At 35.8% G+C, this 15,395-nt stretch overlaps 1 protein-coding gene across 1 annotated transcript in view; it reads right to left on the reverse strand.

Moving 5' to 3' along the window:
* The window catches only part of LOC133526870 (gonadotropin-releasing hormone receptor-like), a 74,880-nt gene extending 61,910 nt beyond the window's left edge, over positions 1–12,970 (reverse strand). Inside the window, exon 1 of the mRNA XM_061863699.1 lies at positions 12,753–12,970. The gene's annotated coding sequence lies outside the window, so the exon portion shown is untranslated. The remainder of the gene's footprint in view (positions 1–12,752) is intronic.
* Positions 12,971–15,395: the final 2,425 nt, after the last annotated feature.

Genomic DNA, 15,395 nt, shown 5'->3' on the forward strand with positions numbered 1-15,395 from the left:
TGTACTAGCTGTTGCCCACGACTTCGTACGCGAGGATTTGTATGTTAGTGGTTATATACATGAGCATATAAAATTATGCAGCAAAAGGTAGCAGTAGGGACGGTTAATCACTTATTAATAATTATACAACGCATGAGATTTGTATGACACAACCTACGAAGTTTCAAGCCCCTAACTGAAAAAAATTGTTCTCCATATTATTCCTTCTCAATCCCCTTAGAAATATTTTCAAGTCCACTATTCCAATCGGATGCAAACTTTAATCTCTTTTTTCACCAATTGAGGGGATTAATACAAACTTTCAATGAACGCCATTATAACTCCCTTGGGGAATTAATTTCCTATTATTGTGCTTTTTTACGACATTTCAAGATCACTATTTACAAAAACTTTCGTTCCCGATGCAAACTTATAACCCTTTTTTCTCTAAATTAGGGAATGAGTTGTCAAAAAATGTATCAGTTTTTGTCTATTTGAATATAGAGGTAATGCCCGTTTACCAAGTTTCAAGTTCCTAGCTTAAAAGAAAACTCGTACGACATATAAACTTCTATCCCCTTTTCAACCCCCTCAGGGGTTGAATTATCAAGACCGTTAAGATAACTTTTTTAAATCATACATTATGTTTTTTTTTATAAAGTTTTAAAGCATTTGTAATGGATTCAAACTTTCAAGCCCTATTATTTTTAAGCCTTTTAGGAGAAGATTTTTTAAAAACGCTGAGGTATTTTTGTTTTATTCTAATAATATGCCCCATATACAAAGTTTCAAGGGGTGCGTATCGATGGCTACATATTTTTGTTGAAATATCAGTCGAAGTAACGCTTATTTGATATAATTATTTAAATGACAAACAATACTTAGTATATTTCCTGATTATATAATTATCGCTTTATATAATAGTTAATTGTTCAAATAGCATTTAACATGTGACGAACGGTTTGGCCTTGTGTGTACCGACCCTGCCTACGAAGCTGATGGTCCCGGGTTCAAATCCTGGTAAGGGCATGTATTCGTGTCATGAGCATGGATATTTGTTCCTGAGTCATGGGTGTTTTCTATGTATTTATAAATATTTATATATTATGTATATTGTTGTCTATGTACCCTCAACACAAGCCTTATTGAGCTTACTGTGGGACTTAGTCAATTTGTGTAATAATGTCCTATAATATATATTTATTTATTATTTATTAACACTCTTGAAATATGTATAATGCATATTTCCTATAACAACCCTATGATATAACGTTTGTTTCATCTAAAGCAGAATTGCTATAACCTATGTTGATATAATGTATTAGATACATAATCCCAGATTTACTACACATAATGAACTGCTATTTATAGAGCTTAGGTTAATTTACAACTGCGACCCGTAACCGTAGGTTAGGTTAGAACTGCTTTGTTAGTGAAATGCAAATTGCACACAAATAAATATATTTTTAAATTCAACATTGAATTATCTATTAAGATTTAAATTAGGAGTTGAAATAAGTTGCAGAGGTAAAAAGTGACCAGGATTCGCTTTCGGGAAAAAATGCGAAAAGAAAATTAGCTGTAAAGAATAACTGCGTTTGGGAAACTCATCTAACAAATGACGTTATTCTTGTTTTCGTGTCGAGGTTCGTTTTGGCATATGATTAGTGTAGGCAGCGGTGTTAACAGCCCTGGCAGTTGCGTCCCTCAGCTCCAGCTCCGAGCAGTGATGTGAACAAGCGGGCATGCAGGGCACGTTAGTAATAAATGCGCCATGGTTAGCGGGGCTGTGTCGCAGATACATTGAGTTGAGGGGCTACGGAGCAGTCCCATTTAGCCATGTTGCAGAAGAAAAAGAAGAAGTAAATCGACGGATATAGCGCCCGCGTCAAGGTCGCAGCATTACTGCAGCATTAGGGCTGATTACTGTCACAACAGTAATGCAGGTGTAGTTCTTTGTCCTCAGAACATTACCTTATCTAGAAGCAAAATGTACCGCGAGTCGTGTCAAGGCCGTAGCATATCAATAACAAAATCAAGTTCAGATTTTAACAGTCCGACTCGAACTTTAAAATAGGTCAAACATTTGCTAAGAATACGATATGAATAAGAAATATCAGTGTCAAAAGTGACGCTTTTTTAAGAAACTTCACTTTAACCCTACGGGCCATAAATCTGGATGCAACATCTGCCATTGTGAAGATATTCAAAGTTTAATGTTTTTGTCTGTATTTTTTTGAACGCTCTGTTATCCCAAAGGGCTTTATGGTGTTTTTAATCCGTCTTATTTGTAGTCGCGCTATACTACTACTACTACTTAATGGCGCAGCTTGGCCTCCGACACGAGTACACGCCAGGTTGTCTCGATCCTGTGCCATCTCCCGCCAGTTATCGGCCTGGAGATCGCACAAGTCCGCTTCAACAGCATCGCCCCAGCGATATCTGGGACGTCCGATAGGCCTCCGCCCTACCGGGCGTCCCAGGTATGCCCTTTTAGCGCCGCGATCCTCCTCCATTCTCAAAACGTGGCCAAGCCAACGGAGACGGTGAGCTTTTGTTTCGCCGATAATATTGGGTGTAGCCACAACATCTTCAATCTCGACGTTTTTGCGGAGTCTAAGGCTGCCATCCTCTCTTGTCACAGGGCCCAGGATCTTTCGAAGTATTCTCCTTTCTGTCACCAGGAGTTTATTTTCTTCTTTAAGTGTTAGTGTCCAAGTCTCGCATCCGTACATGAGTATGGGCCGTATGACCGTCTTATATATGCGTATTTTTATGTTCTTACTCAGGAGTTTGGACACTAACACTTTATGAAAGGCGGCACTACATCGCAAGGCGTTCTGAACCCGGGTGTCAATTTCCTCCTCACGAGTATTTGTGTCGGTGACGGTGCAGCCTAAGTATCTAAATTTGGCCACCCCTTTATATATGGTATCTCCAACATGAAGATCTTCTCTTTTGACGCGCGTGTTTTTATAGCGTTTCATGTGAAGATACTCTGACTTTTCATGGCTGATACTTAGGCCCACCTTTTTGGCCTCGGTTTCCAGGACTGCAGCGGACTCGGCAACATCTTGTTTTGTTTCTCCAAGCAAAGCTAGATCGTCTGCATACCCTATCACCGCATGCTTCCCATTCAGATCTAGCCCGATATCTAGTGCAAGCACCTTTCGAACCGTATATTCTAAAACTAAATTGAAAAGCATAGGTTACAGTGCATCACCTTGCTTTAGTCCTGTTATAACAGCGAACTCTTCTGTTAATTCGTTGTTGACTCTGACCCTCATTTTACTTTCTTTGGTTGCCATTTCAATCAAGTCAACCAGCCCATCTGGGACACCAAAATTCCTCAGAATGATGTACAGGGTCCCCCGGTCAATGCTGTCATAAGCTTTTTTGAAATCCACGAATAACGCGTGAATGCTCTGAGCGTATTCCCATTTCTTTTCCATCAGTTTTTTTTTGTGTAGTCGCGCTATATTTAAATTTATTTTGTTTACGATCTTTGAATTTTTCTAGTGGTTTGTTATTACGTTACGTAGGCGTCGCAGCGTAGCTTCGCTTGACATTATGAGAAAAGATACTCAACTAGTGTAACTCGATAACAATCCATGAGTCGGCAAATAAAACGGCAAAATTAAATATACAGCATTTTTACCAGTTTCACTTTCTCTTTACAAGCTAAGCATTTTGTTTACTGGTGGACATTAAAATAAATAATAATATTTTGATCTCTGTTCGTGCAATAATAATTCTAGAAAATAACGCGGTGTACTGTTATTTAGGCTATCATAAAAACCTTTGTCAGTTGATTTCTTTTCACGAACACAAAGCATATCGCGTGCCTGAGAATATACCATTGAAGGAAAGCCTTAATGACGGAATCAGGTGTCGTATTATATTTCATATTTTCATTATTCATAATAATGCATATTATAAGCCACAATATATTAAAACAATAATTACAAAACATGATGTGTAATATTTTATACAGGTAATTCTATTTATAATAATATATGTCGATCAAATTTACACTAGGGGTACTGTACGAGTATGCCATCGTCTACGTTGAATTTTAAAGTTTAGTACCAAAAGACGGCGCGTTCGTGACATGACCCGGCAGTTTTTTATACACAGTCGGCCCCATCACTTAGGATAATTTCACTGATTTGGCTCACTTATGCTTATTCTTTTCAGGCGTTGGTTTCTTATCTAATGATCAATGTTGCGAATGCAACTTATTAATAGATAAAAATATTCAAGGCAAGGACAAGGCTAGTATTCGGAGGCTTTTCAGAAGCACCAATAGGAGCGCTCCACATATTCTGTATCAACAACCAACCAATTTCTAAATCAAATCCTTGTAACTAGTACATTGGAAAATTATAACACTTCACTAAGAATCGAAGTTTTATTTGAGTCGTCGAGAGCCTGACCTGCACGGTGGCTACAATCAACATACATTTAGATAAGACCTTTTTTGTTGCAACTTACCGAGTCTTGTATTAACTTGGCAATGTTGGCAGGCTAGCTTGGGAGTTGGGACTGAAACCACCTACGAAAATATTTGTTATCGCGGCCGTTTTTCTGATTACAGTAGCATTGTTGTCCCTAGACGGTCTTACAAATAAGTTTCTGTTTTTCCTCTACAATATAAATATATTGAAAAAATATCTCGTAGAAAAAGCCTACTACTCGGTCGAAGAATACCTACAGAATAACAATGACTAATTACACAAATAATATTCCGGATAAATACATGCATCTCTCTATCTTTCGTTCCTACTCCTATTTTTTTATTTCCTTTTATTCGTTTTGTATTTAGTAGATGTAAATTTGACATATAATAGTACATTACGATACAAGTGCGAAAAATAGGAAATTCGAAACGAGTGGCGATAAATTAAAACACGACCGAAGGGAGTGTTTTAAATCGACACGAGTTGCGAATTACCTATTCGCACATGTATCGTACAACGTTTTACAGTACATATGGCCCTTTAAATGTTCGACAAAGTAACGTAATATGCTACTTCTCGCACTAGTGCTATAAAGTAGCCCCATATGTACTGTAAAAATTATAATATTGTAATGATTGAAACAACTATTTAATATGTGACGTAAGTATATCTTTTGTTAATGCATGATAAATTGATGACGACTGTATTATATATATTCTATTTGTAAGTGAATTGCAGTGCCCTTTCAGGGTTGTGTTGAGACATAATTTATTAATAAGACCTACTGTACACACAAAGCAAGGAAATAAATGAAATGAAATGAAATTGCAAATTGCGTAGTAGGTATATTACTATACAGAAGTCATCTTCATATCAAACATCTACTGACTAAGATAGGCCTTTCTCTAGGCATCCACGACAACCGCTCAAAGTATAATTTCAAACTCCTAACTCGCCGCCCTGTTAAGTAGGAAAACTAATTATCTAACTTCGATAAGATTTAAATCTGGAGTCAAGTCTGCAGGACAAGTGGACGGACGCAAGGATGGATATGGAATATCAATAAGCTCCTAATTTACTAAAGAAACCAGTTTATGACGAAATAAAGAATAACCTTGAATTTGATGCTTCATAATTTAAAAACTAACTAAAAATCTGCATATGCAAATTTAATTGTACGTAACAAATTATAAACGCATAATTGCGAAAAAATACAGCTCATGCCTACTAATTTACGTCCATTTTTATCACGATCAAGCCATCACCTCTGACCAATTATGCAAACTAGGAGTATCTTTAATTCCTCAACTGCCTTTACGCCTTACTTTATGATATTATTTGTTTTATTCCTATCCATTCAATTCCAGCCTATTCAATATAATTAAGAAAACAAATAAATTTGGGACCTATGCATCTTTGTAGAAAAAAAACGAAACCAAATTGGGTACAGCAAATAAAAAGTTTAATTGGCAAGGGCAAGACCCAAAATAAATAAACACCGTAAAACCCTTTCACAACACTAATATCCACGCTTTTTTAAGTTACATTGGATAGGTATATGTAACCACTCACATATTTTTGGTAGCTGTAGCTACCAGCTCAGCTGTCATCCTTATTTTATTATATTAAAAGAAGTCACTGAAAAATATCAATCACGTTGAGTGTATAAAACTTTAATGAGACAATACATATATATATATATATATACGAGTACATACTGATATCATGCTGCCCTTTGTGATGATATTCCAAGTAGCTGTCTATGTACGATCCCACCTTAATGAATCTGTGAGGGAAGCTAACATCCACGGTCCTAATTTGCGGAATGCCCACAGACTCTTGGGTGTTAAAGATTTAAAATAAATGGAATCCAACCAGTACGCTGTCAACTGTGCACAAAAGGGTGTTCGTAAACTAAACAGTGCTTACAAAAAATAGCGTATCTTCATAACTCTTTTTGAGCATTTTTTCTTAGTCTAGTGACTAGACTCTAGTTTATTATATTGCTCACCGCTGGGGCAAAAGACTTGACCTCCACGACTTTCGATGTTTTGCTTTTTTCAGTTTACCCTAGAGATTGATTAAACCTATTGGAAAATTTAACATATCCAAAAATAGCATACCATCATCCACAGCGCAGGCATTTGGAAATTAGTTTAATAATTTAGAAAATGTCATTAATAATTTGGTAGAATTTTGAAGCAACAGGGGAGTTTCTGTTAAAATATTTGCTTAAAATAACGATGACGAAGCTGACGGATTATAAATCATATTTTAAAACAAGGCAAATGCGTGACTTGCACACAAATTATAAACCTCCGTCATTAAAAGTAGAGACCTGTTTTGGAGGTAATAAGATTCAATGTTCAACGGAATAGATCTGAGAGATAAAGGATCGATGAATTGAAAATTCTATTACAGTAGTTTATAGCAATTAAAGTTTTCTATTGTCTTTATTAATAACTACTATGAGCCTAAATACGACTCAATTCAGCGATCATACCCAACTTATTGGACTGTTGATGTTTGGCTCCGTTTTATAGTAAGTGTAATAGAAAGTGATTAAAAAAAAAGAAGACATGACTAAATTATGGGTCAATAAGAACTGGAAGTAAAATTTTGGTAGAATAACAATGTATCGTCATTGCCAATTCACCGACAAATTACCTACAAAAGTAAAGGTATTGTATTGTATATAAAAGCTATGTTCTATCACTTTTATCTAATTGATCCCTTAGACGTTCTCGATTTACACGACTAAGCCATGGTCTTCATTCAAGCATATTGTTTGTCCAATTTTGCCTTGTGTGATTATCTCAGTAGTTAACTAAGGTAACTTCATATTTATAGAAGAGTAAGTAGCTATAATATTTAGGTGGCATAAAGTTGTCATGCCGAATAACATTTGATTACAAGATAGACTTCATTTTCTTATCATATTGTACAAGCATATGCGGGATTGGATTATTATTGTTTTATTTATAATTCTTCCTATTTCTTTTTGATAGCGAGTCGGGTGTGTTGGGAACGCAAGATACCTAACACTCCTCCTCGCTTCGCTCGTCGTCGTACCTAACGGTGACTCTGGGACTGTATTTATTTTTTGATAGCGAGTCGGGTGTGTTGAGGGCGCCAGATACCTAACACTCCTCCTCGCTTCACTCGTCGTCGTACCTAACGGTGACTCTGGGGCTGTATTTCATTTTTGATAGCGAGTCGGGTGTGTTGGGGACGCAATATACCTAACACTCCTCCTCGCTACGCTCGTCGTCGTACCTAACGGTGACTCTGGGACTGTATTTCCTTTTTGATAGCGAGTCGGGTGTGTTGGGGACGCAAGATACCTAACAATCCTATTATGCCTACTTAGCAGAAAATAATTATGCAATTGTAATAGAATGCTATAGGATTATTATGGTACCTAAAATGATGCTAAACCAAAGTCGGCCAAAGTGATGTTCTACGAAACAATGTGCTGCAAAATGTGTCGTATGCGTGGTATTAATAATGCCAACTATACCTTAATGCAAAATTACCATTCGACCGAAAGTGTTTCTGCGAAACATGTTATGCCAAGTGTGTTTCTGACCAATATTGTTCTGCCACATGAGGGTAACCCCTTTAGATCACGCACTGTATGTTATTCTAATTTGGACCCATGCCTGAATTTATTCCGTTTGCCATGGTAACAGGTCGACCCTGGACGTAATAGATTTAGGGTGAAGTTTAAAGGACGGGTTGTGATCTCCAGTCCCGTTCATACCCGTTCCAGTGCAGCAGGGTAATACCGATAAAATATTTGGTAATACCGATAAAATATATGTCCGGAATTTGTTAAGACTTGTGTCACACATATGTATATGTATGTATTATGTATGTTAATTTTAATGTATTTATCTATGTGCCATTAGATGCCTGAAATAAAGATTTTCATTTCATAAGATTTTGTAGTTACTCTGACTAAGTTTATGGCGGATTGCAATGGTTTACAACGGTATACCCGCATCCTCAAAATTGTTTCGTTTGACACATTTGTCATCCTTTTCATTTTTATCATATATATATCTTGTTCGAGGAAAGTTTGGGGCATGCACTTTTGCAAAAATAATTTGAAATTGGAAATAAAATGAAAAGAATAAAAATGTCTCAGACTTGATTTTGCGTTTGATGTGTGAACACGGAAGGAACTTATTTAAGAGAAAGAGATTATTGCGATGGTTTTTATAATAATATTTTGAAGACGGACTCAATACTGAAAGCGCAATAATTATACAGAGATATAACTATAAAACCAAGAACTGCACAAGCGCCACGGGGGTGAGTGTTGGGCTTTTATTTTATCTTTTTTTATTTTTGGTTTACCATACTTTTCCACCAAGAAACGGGTGTTGAATGTCCGAGGCGCGGGCAAAAGTATCATCTGAACCACTGCATTTGTTTTTTGAAGGTCTAAATCCTCGCCGACCGCCGGCCGGAAGGCTTTCGAAGTTCGAACCACATGTATTGTTTAATGAAATAAATAAATGAAATCAGATACTTTACACATTTGCTAAAGATACGATTTGCTGTAATTTATACTAGTCATGTAAGCCTGACCTGTAATTTACATTATCAATAAACTATGAGTATGAGTATGAGTATGAGTATGAGTATGGATTAGATATATCAGTGTCAAAAGTGACATTTCTTCAAACAAAAACGTCTCGTTTAACACCGATATATTCAATCCATATCGTATCTTTAGAAAATTTTCGACGATCTTAAAATTCGAATCGGGCCGAATGTCTTAGTATTGGCTATGATGAATTTTTAATGTTCGAAAATCTCAACAGGCCAGATACCCAGGCTATCTAAACAACACGTTAATATAATTTTTGGGTAAAACACAAAACTGTGTTCTCGTCTTTCCTGTAGACATTCTCAAAAGTAAAGGGCTATAAAGTTAAATTTTCACATTTAACCCTTATCCACATGAAAAGGGGGGTAAGGGTCAACTAAGAAAATTAACCTTTATAGCTCTTAACTTTAGGGTATGCCTAGAAGAAAGACGGTTTTGTCTTTCATCCTTTTACTTCTAAGCTTTTCAACGCTGTTGTTTAAACACTGCAGAACAATAACTATTTAATTTACTTAATGTATAAAAACCATTTTCGTAATTAGGTACTTAATTAGTCAAACGAGAAAAGCTTGTATGTGACCTCGCTAACAACTTACACTTACAATGTATACCTACCTGGAGTTCCATAAAGGTTTATGATTTTGTTTTAAATAAAAACCGCGTAATAAAACTTCTTACTCATAAAGTGAATGAGTATCACAATACAATTCTTATACGAGTATTATCATCGTATCATAAATTCGTCGGTAAAAATTATAATTTTACTTTTTTTTTTAAAGTTAACTCATTTAGTCCTAGTCCTAGACCAACTACGTATATATCCTATCGTGTTAATACGTATGTATCCTATAATGTTATCGCATTAAAAATACGGCTGTATAACAATTATTGATTACGAAGATTTTTTTGTAAGTTTTTAATAATCCTCGATTTAGTTACATCAGTAGGGTTAAGATGGTCGGCTCTTTATCATTTGTCACCATACCTGTCACGTTCTAACAAGTATGTAAGCGCGAAAGTGACGGGCATAGTGACCAGTGATAAAAATGGAACCATGATACCGCCGCAGGTATATAACTTTTCTTATGATATAAGAGGCAAACGAGCAGACAAATTTCCTGATAGTATGCAATTACCGTCGCCTATGTATGGTCACCTGCAACACCAGAGGGGTTGTACGTGCGTTGCGTCCTTTAAGATGTCTGTTCTGGAAGGTTGGAAGGAAACTTAATTTAATATGCCGTTGTTTTCTCGAGCCACACAAGAAAGACCGAAGAGGACAAATTTGCGGTTGGAAGATAAGCAATTTCACATGTCAGACTTAGCTCTCTGACTTTGACAACTAAGCTTACCCATAACTATTAATCATTGTCATTGCGTCTATAGTCGGGTTGATCATCTATTTCTATTATCTGCCAGGGGAAGCTAGTGTTAGAAAATCTGTTGTTGATACAATATTGCTACAAACTATGCTGTTACTAGAATTTAAACTGTTGTGAGACATACTAACATTTAACTGATTTAACGGTTTGTACTCACGTGTCACTGTCCCCTGTGTGGGTGTATGCTGTTACTGTTACCTGGCTAATAGAACAGAAAAATAAGTTTTTGGCAAAAATTTCATTGTTTGTATAAGCTTTTGTCGCTGACTGTACAGTCGACGTCAAATATATGTTTACACTTTTGCACCTTATTCCTTTGTAACAAGTGTAAGCACATCTTTGACGTCGACTGTTCTTTTCTTACCACGGGCAACTAAAACTCATCGAGACAATTCTAAACACAGAGTTGAGTTGTTTCATCACAGAGTTCCTATGGCCAACTCCTCTTTCCATCATCAGATCAGCTCGATGTTACCATAAATTGCATTGTAACCCGACTTACATATGTATGCAAATTTTCAGCTCTATTGGAAATCGGGAAGTGGGTCAAATTTAGCTTCCAAGATTTGACACTAACAAAATAACATTACATAATAGGGCAAGTTTAATAAAAGTTATTTAGTAACAAGAAGAAATAATAAACCTGGGGCCTATTGCATATTAAATTACAAGCTAAATACTAAATAAAAAAATCTATTCTACTCGTGGAAGCGACTCGATAAACATGTCGTGAGATTATTTGATTCGGTCAAATTTGGATATCATTTGTTTTTTGAAAAACAAATGATATCCAAATTGAAACTAATACAGTTTGATACCTTTGAGAATAGTGCTTTACCCACACTAGCGTTCCATACCCTCCCCCTGACGCAACCCCCCCTTTTTGCAATACAATTCGTCCCGGCTGACAGTTTTTTTTTTGGGCAAACTATACATTTGAGGAATAAAATGTCAATGAAAGAAATAATTCTTATCTTCTTAAAAAATAAGGATTTTTTTTGATATGATGGACCATTTTTATGTTACAGTTAGATGAACTAGAATATAATATAGTACTGAAAGCAATCGTATAGGGAGAACCAGCTTGTTCAACGGCTAAATTTTGTCGAAGTTCATATAGCTAAAACATTAAAATAGTGCATTATATAAAAAAATGAATATAACTTCATTGGTTAAGAATTTATTAAGCAATATTTCTTTTACTGACACTTATTTCCTAATCCTACTTTTACTTTTCTCTAAAATTAAAATAAACCGTCAACCGGGACATATTTTATGGCAAAAGGTGGGGTTGCATCAGGGGGAGGGGAGCGGAGGGGACGCTAGTTTGCGTAAAGCACCATACTATACTACATTAATTTCAAGCTGGATATAATTTGTTTGTCGTCCCCATACATTAGAATATAATTTGACCGAATCAACAACACAACAGGTACAACAGCCACTTTGTTACTCGTTCAAGGCACTAAACCCCATGGCAAAAATATCCTAACTTCAACAATATCTATGGTGGTGAGGTGGTGAGTTATGGAAAGATTGGAAAGGGCTTATAATAACTATCAGATACATTTATATCATAATGAATTAAGCCAGAATTTAAAAACACCCAAAAGATCGTAAATATGACCATGGGAAAAAAATCATTGACCCCAATATTTAACAGTGTATATTTTTAGGGTTCCGTACCAAAAAGGTACAAAAGGAACCCTTATGGTGCGATTCTGTCCGTCCGTCTGTCTGTCTGTCTGTCTGTTACATTGCTAAATATCTCGAGAACCACTTAAGCTATCGATTTGAAATTCATCATTTTATAGTTAGTTACACGAGATAAGTAATTCAAAGTTTGTACGGAACCCACGGTACGCGAGTAAAACGAACTCGCACTTGACCGGTTTTTATTGAATACTATATACAGCTTCAAAAATAATCAAATTAAATGTATGTCTAATACTGCACCCATTAAGAAAATGTAATGCATGCATTACCCTTAAACGACAAGTTTATCCAGTTTTTCCTTCGATTTTAACCAACTTTCGCAAAAACCTTCATTATGCTCTAAGTAGGTTTTAATACTTTTAATACGTTACTATATCATGGAAAAATATTTAAATTAGATTTTAAGTTATGAATTTTATTATTAAGTTTACTAACTTTTTTATACTACGTCGGTGGCAAACAAGCATACGGCTTCCCTGATGGTAAGCAGTCTCCGTACCCAATGTACGCCTGCAACTCCAGAGGAGATACATGCGCGTTGCCGACCCCAATCCCTCCCCTCGTTGAAATACTTAAATTTATTTTTAATTCACCCACCTTCCTCCATTCGTGTTTGAAGTTTGCAACGCTACAATTTTTTTCACAAACTTTAAGTCACTAGAAGGTCGTCACTTTTTGTCACTCGCAAATTCCCAGATATAGTCAACACTGTATAAACTTTTTTCCGCGAACAGTAACCCCCAAACAAACGGATGCAACACGTCGTGCCGCTGCTATCTCCCACACAAGACTGCCATGAAACGCATCTACGCCGTTTTTCCGCACAAAACTTGTGTTTGACACTAGGTTACGAAATAATTTTTTGTAATATTTTTTCAGCTGCTTTTTGGATTATTTTCCATGGGTTCAAGCGATGTTTCTAGATATTTTAATTTGAAACCGTATGATGCTGGACGCATCATATTAAATACTTTCATAAGTATTACTGATTTTTTTACAATTATGTATGAAGGAGAAAAATCTAGACCATAAATAAGTTAATAAAATCATAATGCCTATATAAGAACATAGGAATAATTAATGGTGTGATAACATTTTCTATTCCCAAATTTAGAAGACTTTATCCTTATTTGTGCACCAAATATGTATACTTAGTGTTGTTCCCAATTGAGCACCTGTTTCGTGCTGTTTATTTTGGTTGCAATTTTATTTTTTTCGTAAAATACCGTCATAATTATGTACTTGTTCTTAAGTTTAAAACGTAAAATTGGATTTGCCTGACCACTAAAAGAAACATAAAAAAAAAAACAAAATAGGCACTATGTATATTAAAGAACTTTGCTAGGCTTCAAATTTTGACTTGCTATTTGTTATGCCAACAGGTCGGTTTCGCAATTTTTTTTAGTGTACTTTTGTTATGCTTTCTTTGTAGTATAGTGATTATAGCAGTCAAGTACCCGAGCTCAATTTTTCATTTCAAAGTTAGAAATAGCTACAAGATTGATCACGCACAAGGGTAGTAAAAAACTCCATCTACTTTAACGATAATTGATGAAACATGCGGCCTTGTGTGTTTAAGACCCTTTTTAATTTACTCCTCCCTCGTATCCATTCAGTACCCACGCACTTAAGAGTCACATGAATATATCTTATGATTTGAAATGTTGGACAAAACAGAATTAAAAAACAAACAAATAATAATAATGGAAGACTTCAATGTTGATTACATAGCTGATTCCACGCAGAAGCGCGCCTTGGTAGACTTGGCTATGTCGTTTGATTTTATAAAATTAGTCACTTTTCCTGCACGCATCTCAAACACATCGAGCACGTGTTTAGACGGTATTTACATCGATAATTTGATAACTGCACAATATATACATACACAATCAGTTGAAACTCGCCACTAGTCTGATCACTATGCACAAAAATCACAACCACTCATGAAATCAGCAGCACTTTGCCTGTTTCTGCACTTAACTTTCCAAAGTTGCGTGATTTAATGAGTGATTCTGTATTAAAGAGCACCTTAACTCAATACACTGGCACAGTCTCGTATCGAGGGCAAATAACAACGCCATCACCCTTTTAACATCACTAAAAATGTTTTAAATCACACTTCAAACATTTGGTCCATATCGTCCAGTTCACCACACCAAAAAATATGTGTCCTTGGCTCACAAATTTTGCTTTTGCAGAAACAAATGCTTATACAGCTGATTGCCATCTCCAAATAAATTCAACTAGTATTGAATTCCTCCAAAGAATACTACTGTTAATGTATTTAAAATTTGAACAATGTTAGGCTAACACTCAACGAGAGTACTATGTGAACACGTTATTGCACAGTAATAACAAACACAAAACTTTGTGGCAAATTACTAACAACGTCACTGGACGCGCATCGCGCAATCACCAATGCAATTTGGACCTAATGAAAGATACCCGCGGCGAACAATATAATTCGCTAAACCGGTTAGCGAATGATTATAATGATATAAACAACTTTTTCTTATCAGCCGCAATCACTACATGTGTAGCCACAGCTCGTCCCGAACTAGCAAAATGTGTTATGCAACTCGTCCAATCCACTGGGAAATGTTTAATTTGATGGTAACCGGACTGCCGGTTACCATTAAACATTATTATTATTATTATATCTGTCTCTTACAAATTCTCGGAACCATGGGGTGTGTGTGTAGCGTTCTACTGCGATTCGAGTTGTTTCGTTTAAATGTATCGTTCCGATAAACCCCCGGCATAAAACGCTCTTCGATCTTCTAGCAGCGCGGCGGCGATAGGAGTCGAGGGGCCGTTAAAATGGCCGTCCAACTACATCCAAGCTTGTAAGCATTTCATTTCATTTATTTATTTCTATAATAAAAAGATTCAGACGCTAATAAAATACATGTCAACAATCGAACGAGGTTGTTTTGTAAACGATTATTAGTTGCACTTGCGAAATGTGAAATGGAGATATTATGCAACATTTTAAAGAAAGAAAAAAGGGACGCCTGGAAAGAGGAACAAGGGATATTATAATTCCATGCATAATTATATCTTTTTTTATAAATTATAAATCAGGTCAAATTAACTTTGCTGTTTAAAAAGTTGTACATAATGTGCTTATTGTATTTAACAGTCTGCCCAAATAATAGACTTGATGTTTTCGAATGAATTCTTCATATTTTTCAATAGGTATATTCTATCTGTAAAAATATGAAAACAACCTTTAAAAAA

This window comes from Cydia pomonella, chromosome 17, assembly GCF_033807575.1.
Source record: "Cydia pomonella isolate Wapato2018A chromosome 17, ilCydPomo1, whole genome shotgun sequence".
Taxonomy (NCBI): domain Eukaryota; kingdom Metazoa; phylum Arthropoda; class Insecta; order Lepidoptera; family Tortricidae; genus Cydia; species Cydia pomonella.